The sequence below is a fragment of the Mus musculus genome, chromosome 7 (genome assembly GCF_000001635.26).
Source record: "Mus musculus strain C57BL/6J chromosome 7, GRCm38.p6 C57BL/6J".
NCBI classification, from domain to species: Eukaryota; Metazoa; Chordata; class Mammalia; order Rodentia; family Muridae; genus Mus; species Mus musculus.
In genome coordinates this window covers 66,579,838-66,591,019 of record NC_000073.6, presented here as the reverse complement: position 1 = coordinate 66,591,019, position 11,182 = coordinate 66,579,838, and the positions used below count along the sequence as shown (strand labels likewise).

The following is an 11,182-nucleotide window of genomic DNA, read 5'->3' as shown; positions in this document are numbered from 1 at the left end:
TCTCTCTCTCTCTCTCTCCCTCCCTCCCTCCCTCCCTCTCTCTCTCTCTCTCTCAAACTTTCCTTGCCAGCAGTCTTATGGTTTTGGCACACACACATCTTGGTGTCTCCAACACAGTCCAGGCTTCACTTTCACAGCTTCACCAAGTGGATTCTTAGGACTCCGTGGAGGGATTGCCCTGCCTCATTGTCTTAGTCAGGGTTTCTATTCCTGCACAAACATCATGACCAAGAAGCAAGTTGGGGAGGAAAGGATTTATTTGGCTTACACTTCCATACTGCTGTTCATCACCAAGGAAGTCAGGACTGGAACTCAAGCAGGTCAAGGAGTAGGAGCTGATGCAGAGGCCATGGAGGGATATTCTTTACTTGCTTGCCTCCTCTGGCTCGCTCAGCCTGCTCTCTTATAGAACCAAGACTACCAGCCCAGAGATGGTCCTACCTACAAGGGGCCATTCCCTCTTGATCACTAATTGAGAAAATGCCTTACAGTTGGTTCTCATGGAGGCATTTCCTCAATTGAAGCTCCTTTCTCTGTGATAACTCCAGCTATGTCAAGTTGACACAAAACTAGCCAGTACACTCATATATGGCTTCAGATGCTCTTCTTAGACAAATATTAAGAACATTCCACAACCCCTTTACTTGTGTACTCTTCATGATTCCAAATCCAGAATCATATGGATGACACCGATAAGTTTGACTACCAACTCATGGTGAACCCTGGCAACCTGGAGTCACATGCATAGTAGCTTTGATTTGCTGTTGCTGTTTAGAAACAGAAATTTCCTTGGGCCATTTCTTTCACAAGTTGGGAGTTTATCTGGGTGAGGTCTTGTCCTGATGGCACCCCTTCCTTTTTTCTATTTCAGATCAAGCCTTTTTTTTTTTTTTTTTAAATCATTGTATCTCGTTGAGCACAAGCCTGAGCTTCAACACTAAATTTCCTGGTGTTATTTTTCTCTTCAAATTGTACATTTTCAAAATTTCTTTTTGTCCCATTTATTCTTTTTTCATTCTATACCTATATAAGAGTGATTGCTAACAATCATATGACAGAGTCAATATTAGGCTGTCTTGAAATCTCCTCTACCAGGGAAATTAATCCATTAGTTTTTCAATTTATCCTCAAGAAGTTTCTTAGGGTATGAGCAGGAAGTAGCCACATTCTTTGCCAAAATATTACACAAATGGCCTCTAGCTCAGTTAATAATATTGTCCCCTTCTATAACCTCATGAGTTGGGTCTCCACAATCCACATGACCTTCACAACCCATATTACTTTAATCATTTGTCTTTTAAGCTCCTGTTAGGATGGCCCATTGTCTTTGTTGGGGTTTCCATTGCTGCAAAGAGACACCATGACCAAAGCAACTCTTGTGAAGGACAACATTTAATTGGGGCTGGCTAGCTTACAGATTCAGAGATTCAGTCCAGTATTATCACAGCGGGAGGATGTCAGCATCCAGGCAAGCATGGCACGGAAGAAGTTGAGAGTTCTACATCTTGATCTGAAGGCTGATAATACAAGACTGAATTTCTCAGGTAATTAAGAGGAGGGTCTCAAAGCCCATTCCCACACTGACACACTTCATCCAATAAGGCCATACCTACTTCAACAAGGCCATACTTCTTAAAATTGCCACTCATCCCCTGAGCCAAGAATATTTAATCGACCACATTCATTATGCCACACTGATAGCATTCAACTACTTTTCTAGTCCAAAGTTCCACAATCTTCCACATTCTTCCGAAAAACAGCATGTTCCAATCTGTCACAGCGATACCCCACTTCTGGTATTATTTAAGTCTTAGTTTCTTTTCTATTGCTCTGGTAAGACACTATGACTAAGGCAGCTTATAGAAGGAAGAATTTACTTGGGGCTTATAGCTCCAGAGGCTTAGAGTCCATGACCATCATGGTGGGGATCATGGCAGTAGGCAGGCAGGCATTGCTCTGGAGCAGTATCTGAGACCTTACAACTTAGGACTCAGCTAGGAGGCAGAAAGAAAGCCAGCTGTGAATTGTGTGGATTTTTGAAACCTCAGAGCCTGCCTCCAGTAACACACATCCTTCAATAAGGCCACACCTCCAGATCTTTCTAAACAGTTCTACCAACTAGGGACCAAGTATTGAAACATCTGAGCCTATGGGGCCATTCTCATTCAAACCACATCCTATGACAAAAAAACACTTTAGGAAGGAAAGAGTTTATTTTATATTTTACTTCCAGGAAACAGTCTTCACTGAGGGAATTCAGGACAAGAACTCAAGCAGAGGAGGAACCTGGAGGCAGGAGGAATGCTTATTTACTGGTTTGTTCTTCAAGGCTTGCTCAATCTGCTTTCTTATACAACTCAGGACTGACCAGGAATAACATCACCCACAATGGACTGAATCCTCCTGAACCAATCATTGGTTTATATGATATAGACTTTACTTGTTTACTTTCCTGGGAGAAATGCCTCTCTCTGCACACTCAAGGAATGTTGGGGGCAAAATGTTTCCTTTCCTTAGCTTAACACAGTCAAGGCATTGACTCATTCTAGCCTGAGACTTTCTGCCCCCTGAGCATATCTGGTGGAGGTGTTGAGAACTACTTTGTATGTTTATCATTGTTTGTCTACCCCTGCTTGAACCATGAACTGCTGTGGAATAAAAGCTTCATTAAAAATACAGTAAAGGACTCTTGAGCAATATCATCTAGGGTCTCCTGGTTCTGTCAAATCTTGAATTCAGCTTCAATCCCTCCTCACTGTTCACTAGTGGGTCACAATGATTCATTAATCAGGAAAGTGCCCACAGGCTTTCCCACCAATCCTTTGTGTGGAGGCATTTTCTCTATTAAGGTTCCCTCCTCTTTGATTATGCCAGCTTATTTCCAGTTAACATAGACACTAGTCAGCACTCCTCTTTCCTTCCCTCTTGCGAGTCTTCATTCGCCTGCTCCACAGATGTGACCTGAGCAGCCTTTGCTCTCTTCCTTCTGCCCCCTCCTCTCATCTCTAATTCTCCACCTCACATTGCACACACTGTCCCAAGAAGCTTTGGAACTCTGTGTAGAGCATGGCTAACTGACAGCACAAAACATACTGACAAGTGCAACAGTGTATGTCTATCCTGTTTGCTTTCAGAGGAGAGATGCAGTAGGGTGGCTTAGGCCAATGCTACAGGGCCTGCTGTTGAATTGGGTCTTGCAGGATGAATAGGAGTTCATGGGCTGAAGAACAGGAGGAAGAGAGTTCCATAAGTGGGAACAGCATGCAGAAAGGCATTGTTCGGGGAGAAGCCCAGCCTGGTACAAGGAGTGGTTTGATGTACTGGTTCAGAAACATGGGGCATGCATATGATGTTTGGGACATGATGGTGGCATCGAGAGAAGAATGCTATAAACACATGGATTCAGGCTCTTGAACTGACCTGTAGTTCAAAGGGTGGAAGGGGGGTAAGGATGGATGAAGAGAGAGAGCAGCAGCAAGTACCATGTTGGGTAAAAATAAATAAATAAATAAACAAATAAATAAACAAATAAATAAATAAATAAATGGTGGCTCTGATAGGAGGCCGAGTGAATGGAGAGGTTGGGGTCACCAAGAGAGTAGTTGGGAGGCTCATGCCAAAGGCTGACAGAAGTAGATGTGGGCAGACTCTGAGTGGAGTCTGGCTTCTCTCAGACAAGGCTGAGTATCTGTGGTACTGTTACCCTGGCACTGAACAACACTGGCAGCTTGGAAGACAAGACAGATAAAGACAGCTCTACTTTGGGGAGCTGAGGGGGATGGAGATACCAGCGGGAAATATACCGAGCACTCCTGTTGTAGCCTCCTACTGCTGAGGAATAACTGGAAGAGTTGCCCTTGAAGATCCCCCTTGGGTTCTCCAGGTCTCCTGTGTCACCCTCCAGGGCACTCAGCCCTCCTGGGGTGGAGTCTGTAATTTTGAAGCATGTCCCCAAAAACATCAGAGCCATGAAAATACTATCTTGCTTTCATTTATCTTGCTGGTTCTGGGAAGGCCCTGGCGGGCTCCCTGTTCTTAGTAACAGAGAGGAGGGGGAAGGCCTGTGCCTTTCTCCTCCACAGATAAGTGTATTGTGGGAGCCATAGCCTTGCTGGGCCCCAAGATCAGTCTGAGAGCCAGCAAGTAGGAGGAGGAATCAAAGATGAGCTGGCTCTCAGAAGGGCTATGGGCAAGAAGTCTCTGAGGGCCCTCAAGAAGGCTCTCCTCACTGCTGAGTCATTGCCCCAGAGATGTGGGAGGGCTCCCTGCCTACTCTGGGGTGACTGAATGTCCTGTCATTCAAAAGTGACTTTCTTTAGCCAGGCAGGGCCTGAGGGCCTTAGGACATTGGTCATTTGACTGTAGGCCTGGCACAATGGCAATATGCCACCAACCACAGAAGGTTCCACCCATGCCTAGTCAGCCTGCCCTGGCCTCCTCAGATCCTATAAACAAATTCTGGTCAGGGTGGGATTGTACCCTCTCAGCACTGAAGCTGAAGTCATAACGCCCCAAGCACTGGAGCTTGACCATATTTGGGAATAGGACCATTGACAATATAATTAGGAAAAGAACACACTGAAGTAGGGAGATTTCTAATCCAACTATCTTTGTAAAAGCAAGGAGGTAGGACACTAATATGCAATCTGAGAGCATCTGTAACAATGAAGACATCAAAGTGTCTCTGGAAGCAGCGGAACATTTTCTCGGGCCTTGAGAGAGGCTCACCCTGCTATGCCTGCCCTGAGCCAGGAGCCCAAGAACCTTGAGACACCATTATTTAAGGCCCTTGGGTCACAATGCTTTGGACTGCAGTCCTGAGGAAGGATACAAACTCCAGTCCTTGACACACAGATGCACTATCTGAAGCATCAAAGGCTCAGGGCACAAAGTGAAGACTTCTAGCGAACTACAAAACAGGATGAGCCTGTATCCCTGCCAGGCTCCAGCACTGTTACCCTTCTTTTAGGATTGGGGAGACTGAGTCACAAAGCCCTAGAGCTAGTGAGAGATGAGCTCTGCTTTCCTGATTCCAAAAAGCCATGGTCTGAACGCTTTCTGGGAAGCCACTACTGAATCAATGGTGCCTGCCCCACATTCTTTTAGAAAGTACTGGCTGAGCCCTCCTGCTCACCCTCACCCTAAGGTTCTTTCTAGATCAGGAGAAGGAGAGGGGGAGGGAAGAAAGGGAGAGAGGGAGGGGAGGAAGGGAGAGAGGGAGAGAAGGAGAGAGGGAGGGAAGGAGGGAAGGAGAGAGAAAGAGAGAGATCAAAATAGATGTGTTTCTTGTTTTACAGTTTGATTTCCTTAAGTCAGTTACCTATTCAGTCGGAGTGGAAATGGGCTTGGGAATGGGGGGAGGGGAATGTTGTACTTTCACCAGACTCCAAGCAAAGGTCAGCAACTGGCTGAAGTGCATTTCAGCTGAGTTCTGATGGAGTTCTGAAGGAGATATATGTAAGAGTTTGGGTGGCTGATGGAAGAAACTCACCTAATATACTGACGCGCAGGAAGCCAGGATGCCACAGACCACACCAGGAGTTCAATTTTATCCTGAGTAGGGTACCTTGGCAAAAGAAATTTCTGTTTGAAAATACTTCTCTGCTTGTGCAGGGAGTAGATGGGGGTCAGGGGATGAAGGTGGGTGAGGAAGGACCTGTTTGGACAAGGCCACAGGAACCCAAGCAAGCGAAGTTAGTACTTGGATCGATGGGCACCTTGGGGAGTAAAGAGAAATGGGTAGACTGTAAGCATGCTCAGTGATGGCAGTTTCCTGGGAGATGCGAGTAAGCCACAGGGAGATACGGCCTCAGCCCCAACAAGAGACTAGTTACAACCAAAACCAAACAAACAAACAAACAAAACCATAAAATAAAATAAAAAAAAAAAAAAAACAAGCAGAAGGCAAGTGCTAGCAAGATTAGAGGAAATTGGAGCCCCTCCACTCCAATATCTCAAAAGATTAAAAACAGGGGGTGCAAAGATGATTCAAATCTAAGAACACTTACTGCTCTTGCAGAGGCCTGGAGTTTGGCTCCCAGTACCCAAAATGGTGACATGCAACTATCCCTAATTATAGTTCCAAGGGAACTGATGCCTTCTTCTGGCCTCTGTAGGCACTAGGCATGTACATGTACACACACATCCACATAGGCAAACCATTTAGATGCATAAAATTTACACTTTTTAAGTCTTTAAAAATTTTTAAACAGGCCAGTCATAATTCAGAATTATACAACTGAGGACTACAAAGACCAGAAGTTAGGATGGATCTCAAAGAGATGTATCATTTATCCTTGTCCTTACAGTAGGAGTAACAATGGCCATATTACATAACCAACTTGGGTGTCTGTCAGGGAGTGAATGTGTCAAGAGTGTGCACACGCAACAGTATGCTATGATCTAGCCTCAAAAGTATGGTGCCCTGTCATGGGCAACACCGTGGATGAGCCTGGCAGATACGATGTGAAGTGAAAATATTACCGAAGTCAAATCCTTCATGACTCTACCATGTGAGAATCTAAAATTATGAACTCATAGAACCAGAGAGTAGAGAGGTGGAGGATATTGGAAGCTCTTAAACAGTTTTTAAAACATTTTAGCTAAGCAGGATGAGAAAGTTCTAGAAATCTGCTGTTGTGGTCTCCCTATGGCCAGTATCCTGCACTGTACACTTTACTGTAAGAATGTAGCTCAATGCTATATATAAAATTTTTTTAAAAAGACTTGCTTGGTCAATTGTTGCATGTTAGTGACCTGGACCAGTAGTAGAAAATTCCAGAAGTGGACTGATTTTGGTGAAGAATATCAAGAGCTTGAGTTTGTGTTTTGGCTAAGCTTACCAGAGAGGCTTCTGTAGAACGACTCATCGGATGTGTGGACCAAAGGCACCAGTCAATTGAGAAATGGTGAAATGAAACGTAAAGGTCTGAGGTGGGTGTAGGGTAGGGACACCAGTACAGGAACTATTGGAGCACCCGGAGTGGCCATGTGAAGAGGCAGGGAAGCACTGAGGGATATCAGGAGAGAACCAAGACCAGGTTAGCCAGAAGGAGAGAGCAGGCTGGGCCAGGGAAGAAGACCAGGGCAGAGAGCTAGGTGGAAGCATTTGGCTGTGTAGGCTGAGAGGAGTCCACTGAGAACTCAAACATACCAGGTAAGTTTAGTGGCTTAGGTCATTGATGACATCAGTGGAACTAGTTGATATGATGGAAGCCAAGTCTAGGGAGCTGTGAGCTGAGAGGTGGGAGGAAGAAAGGACACGATGCTTAGTGCAGGCACCTCAGACCAAGCCAGGAGGCTTCTGGCTTTGCTTCAGCTTTTCTTGCCAAGGTCATCACACATCCGATGAGTCGTTCTACAGAAGCCTTCTCAGATGCATCTGTAGAGTCATCAAGACAGAGACCAGGGGAGGACAGTGGGTGGGAAGGCGGTGTGGACTGGTGAGAAATCCGACAGACCATCCCAACTTCCCCTGCTTTGGGGTCAAGGCGGCTTATTTTGGAGGTCCTTTGAAGCAACAGTAAGACACATTGGATGTCCTGAAGAATTTCCTTGTAATAGTCAGGATGCAAAATGAGTGTAAGCTCAGGGTTCATGTTTGAGAGTCAACTGCCACAATAGGTGGAATCTAGGGAAAGAAGACAGAAGGAAAGACAAAGGGATGACTTGGTGTCTAGCCCAGGTTACAGTCCCAAAGTCCCTCTAGCAGAAAGGGTCAGCTGTGGCTCTGTTTTGTTTTTCCTTTTGTGTTGCTGGGGATTTACCTAGGGGCCTCACACACACTATGGGAGTGCCTTAGCACTGACCTATATCCCCAGGCATAAATACCTATTTTCTTTGTTTTGATTTTTGTTTGGAGGCACAAGGAATTGAAGCCAGGGCCTTGTGCGTGCCGGACAAATGAGCAATGCTCTTGATACTGCACCTACCAGAAAATTCCTAAGTGTAAGTTCCAGAAGTCCTGTGGGGTCATGCACCTAAAGGAAGAGCCTGTGGTGACAGCCTTGCTGGCCATGGACCTACGGGACTGGTTCATGTTGTTGCACTGTGACTCCTAGGCCATCAGCTGGTGGGGAACGGTGCAAATGTCATTTGGGAGCAGTTGACCCTATGTCTTAGCTCCCTTGTTGGGATTTACTGTGATTGGCAGACCCAGAGACTAACAGAGCCCCAGACTGGATGAAGGCTTTGAAGATTGGGTGCCTTGCTTTTATTTCCATTGGTCCTACGTTTAGATTGCACAGATGCTTTTCCTCAAAGCCTTTCAGGACAGTGACAGTGGCCCTACCATATCAGGCTGCTGGAACCATAAGCTACAGTCATCATAGAGTACGAGGTATCTGTTTTGCTACTTCACATTCTGATGAGTTAGGCACCAACATCTCACCCTTGGGCAAAGGCTGAGATGGATGTATGGTGGGGATTCTGTCTCCCTTTGCACCTCATGATCCTGGGCTTCTATGATCTGGAGCATCATCAGTCATGGGCCAGCACATCCACAGATATCACAGCCCAGTTCTCTGAGGTTCAACGAGGGCAGGTAAAGTCCAGATGCTGGTTCTGGTTCTTACTCATATGCATCACGTGCAGGTATCAGAGGACCCACAGATCTTGAAGATCATTGGTAGAAACAGATCTAAGGCTCCGTTCAGGGACTCTCACATCTTCCCATGTATGAATGGAAAGAGTCAATGTGTCCAGAATGTGCGTATACTCTATAGGGAGGCCCTTCCACAGGCACTCTGCTCAGAAAGAAACCTCTTTCAGTTGGGCAGGTCACCCTTGCAGGATCTAGCCCCTCTCTGTTCTTCATGAAATTAATCCTGTAGCAGAAGGTTTTGCAAAAGGAGATGGCTTGATACACACACACACACACACACATATATATATATATATATGTATATATATATATATATATATGGCAAGGCCAATAAAACAAGAGAACTCACCTGTGTGCATATAAGGTATCTCTTGAACCTTCCAGCTTTGCCAATGTAAACAGAGCCTGGCCTCCTTTGGTTCTGGGCTCACCAAGCTTGAGGAAGCTGGCGAAGCTGCTAGATTCCATCCCTGTCATAGCTCTGATTACATGGGCGGACTTGAGGATGGTTTTTGAAGCTTTGGCGTCACTCACCCATGAAGTCCAGGTGCCCAGGTCCCAAGCAGCCCTGGAATGTACACAATTTTGCCTGCTGGGCTTTGGGCCTTCAGGAATTGATTGGGACACTAAGTAGCCCTCTCTCCTGGTCTCCTGGTAGCCACCTGGACAGAGCTAGCCTTGCTTCATGGGCCTGCACGTGGGAGGTGCTGGGGGTGGGTATGGCTGTGTGGGCCAGAGCATTTCTGGAACTCTCTCCAGAATGCTTGCGTGGACAAATACCTGGTTCTCAATGGCAAAAGGAAGCAAGAGCCATAACTGAGAAAGGCCTTTTGCTCAGCTCCTGTGGGAAACTTTTCCTGGCTCTGCACCTCACTTTTGAAAAAGAAGCAAGGCTGGAAAGGGCTGTAGATGCACCCCCACTTTCACAGATCCCTAGCTACTCTCCTCTCTGGGCACCATAACCTATAGCCAGCCTTGAACCAGAATTCAGTGGAGTCTGTCTGCCTGGATGATGTTAAGAAGGCCTCATTGTCTCTCAATGGGTCATTCTGGAGGGTCCTTTGTAGGATGATGACTGGCTAAGGGAACAGAAGCCTTGCCATCAGACAGATGTGGGTCCTCGCACTAACTCTGCTACTGAGAGCTGGGAGTCAGGCCAGGAGCCTCTCCTGATCTCTTAGTACATCTCTAGATAGGGAAGGAGAGCCCTTATCAGATGGGCTGGCGAGATGATGAATTCACTGCCATCACAAAGGTACAGTTCCAGCAACCTCTATGTCCCTGCCATGTTTCCTCTTCCCAGGGCTGGCTCTGGCAACAAGAGGCCTGCGACAGGAATTCCCTCAGAGGGATTTTATGGTGACATTACCACCTATCAGGAAGCTGCTACTACAATAGTCTTTTATTTCTTCCTCTGGGACTGCTAGCCAGGCCTATTTATAACCCAAAGGATTCCCTGGGAATGAGTCACCTGCTTCAGTGTTTTCTTCAGGAGACCTGATCCACTGGCAGCCTACCTCATCATCCTTGGCTTGGCACAAGGATGCCTGTGGGTCCCTTTCAGCCCAGGCACCATAGGACACGGACAGCTGGAGAGATAGGCAGAACCTACTGCTCAGAGGAAGAGGCAGGGGGAGCTGAGGCCCAGTATGAGTCCCAGTCAGCACCTGTGTCTCCATGGCAACCACACAGAAGTCTAATCTGTGTGGCATCAGTCAGCACAACAGGTTGCTAGTCGTGGCATAGGAACAGGGACTTTGCCAACCAAAGTGCCCCAGCCTTTCACAGAGGTCTCCGGCCCTTCACATGGCCAGAAATGACCTCAGGCTGGATTATAGAATTGCTGGGAGCTAATACAGGCCAGCACTCCTCAGGAACTTGTGAAATGGATTTTCTGTCTCTAAAATGGAGTCCCTTTTCCAGATACATGTCTTCTTTATAATCTGCAGGGTTTGTCCACTTTCACTCCTTGCTCTCTTGTACTACCTTGCTACTTAGTAACACACACACACACACACACACACACACACACACACACACACGTTCTATCTCTTGCTGTTTCTGTTCCTGTCTCCCATTCTCCTGCTTGTCTACCCCTGACTATGTCAGGCCTGTTTTTTTCTTCTCTCGGCCCTGGACTCTTCCAGATACCTCTGGATATTTTCTTTCTCTATCCACAATAAAAACCAAAACCCCACCCCCCACCCCCACCCCCGGTGAAGAAGACACATTCATAGTTTCTTTACACACTCCTTGGGCATATAAGAAGCTGGTTCTGGGTGGTTGATAGCCCAGTGCTGCAGGGTCCTCTGCCAGCTGTGTGCAGAAATGCCATCAGAATGGTGCCACCTCCTCTAAAATGGTCCAGACACACCACTAAAGCTGCCACATATAGGGGGAGCGCTGTCAGGGTCTCACACGGGGCCAACCTTTCCCTGTGAGAATCCTTAGTCAGGACCTAGGTACCTTCTTGTCTTCCCATCTTTACCTCTAGCTATGAGCCCCTCCATGGTTTTGCTTCTTCCTCCCCAAACTGCCCCGAAAAGGGCAACAAGAAGAGACCTTTGCATTAGTTAGTAC

At 46.6% G+C, this 11,182-nt stretch overlaps 1 long non-coding RNA gene across 1 annotated transcript; it reads right to left on the bottom strand.

The window, feature by feature from the left end:
* Positions 1-5,501: 5,501 nt before the first annotated feature.
* On the bottom strand, positions 5,502-9,163 carry Gm33570. Its single transcript, XR_391553.3, has 3 exons — positions 8,952-9,163; positions 7,154-7,630; positions 5,502-5,566 (listed from the first exon to the last, which is right to left on the bottom strand). It is a non-coding gene; the product is annotated as a predicted gene, 33570 (long non-coding RNA).
* Between the last annotated feature and the right edge of the window lie 2,019 nt (positions 9,164-11,182).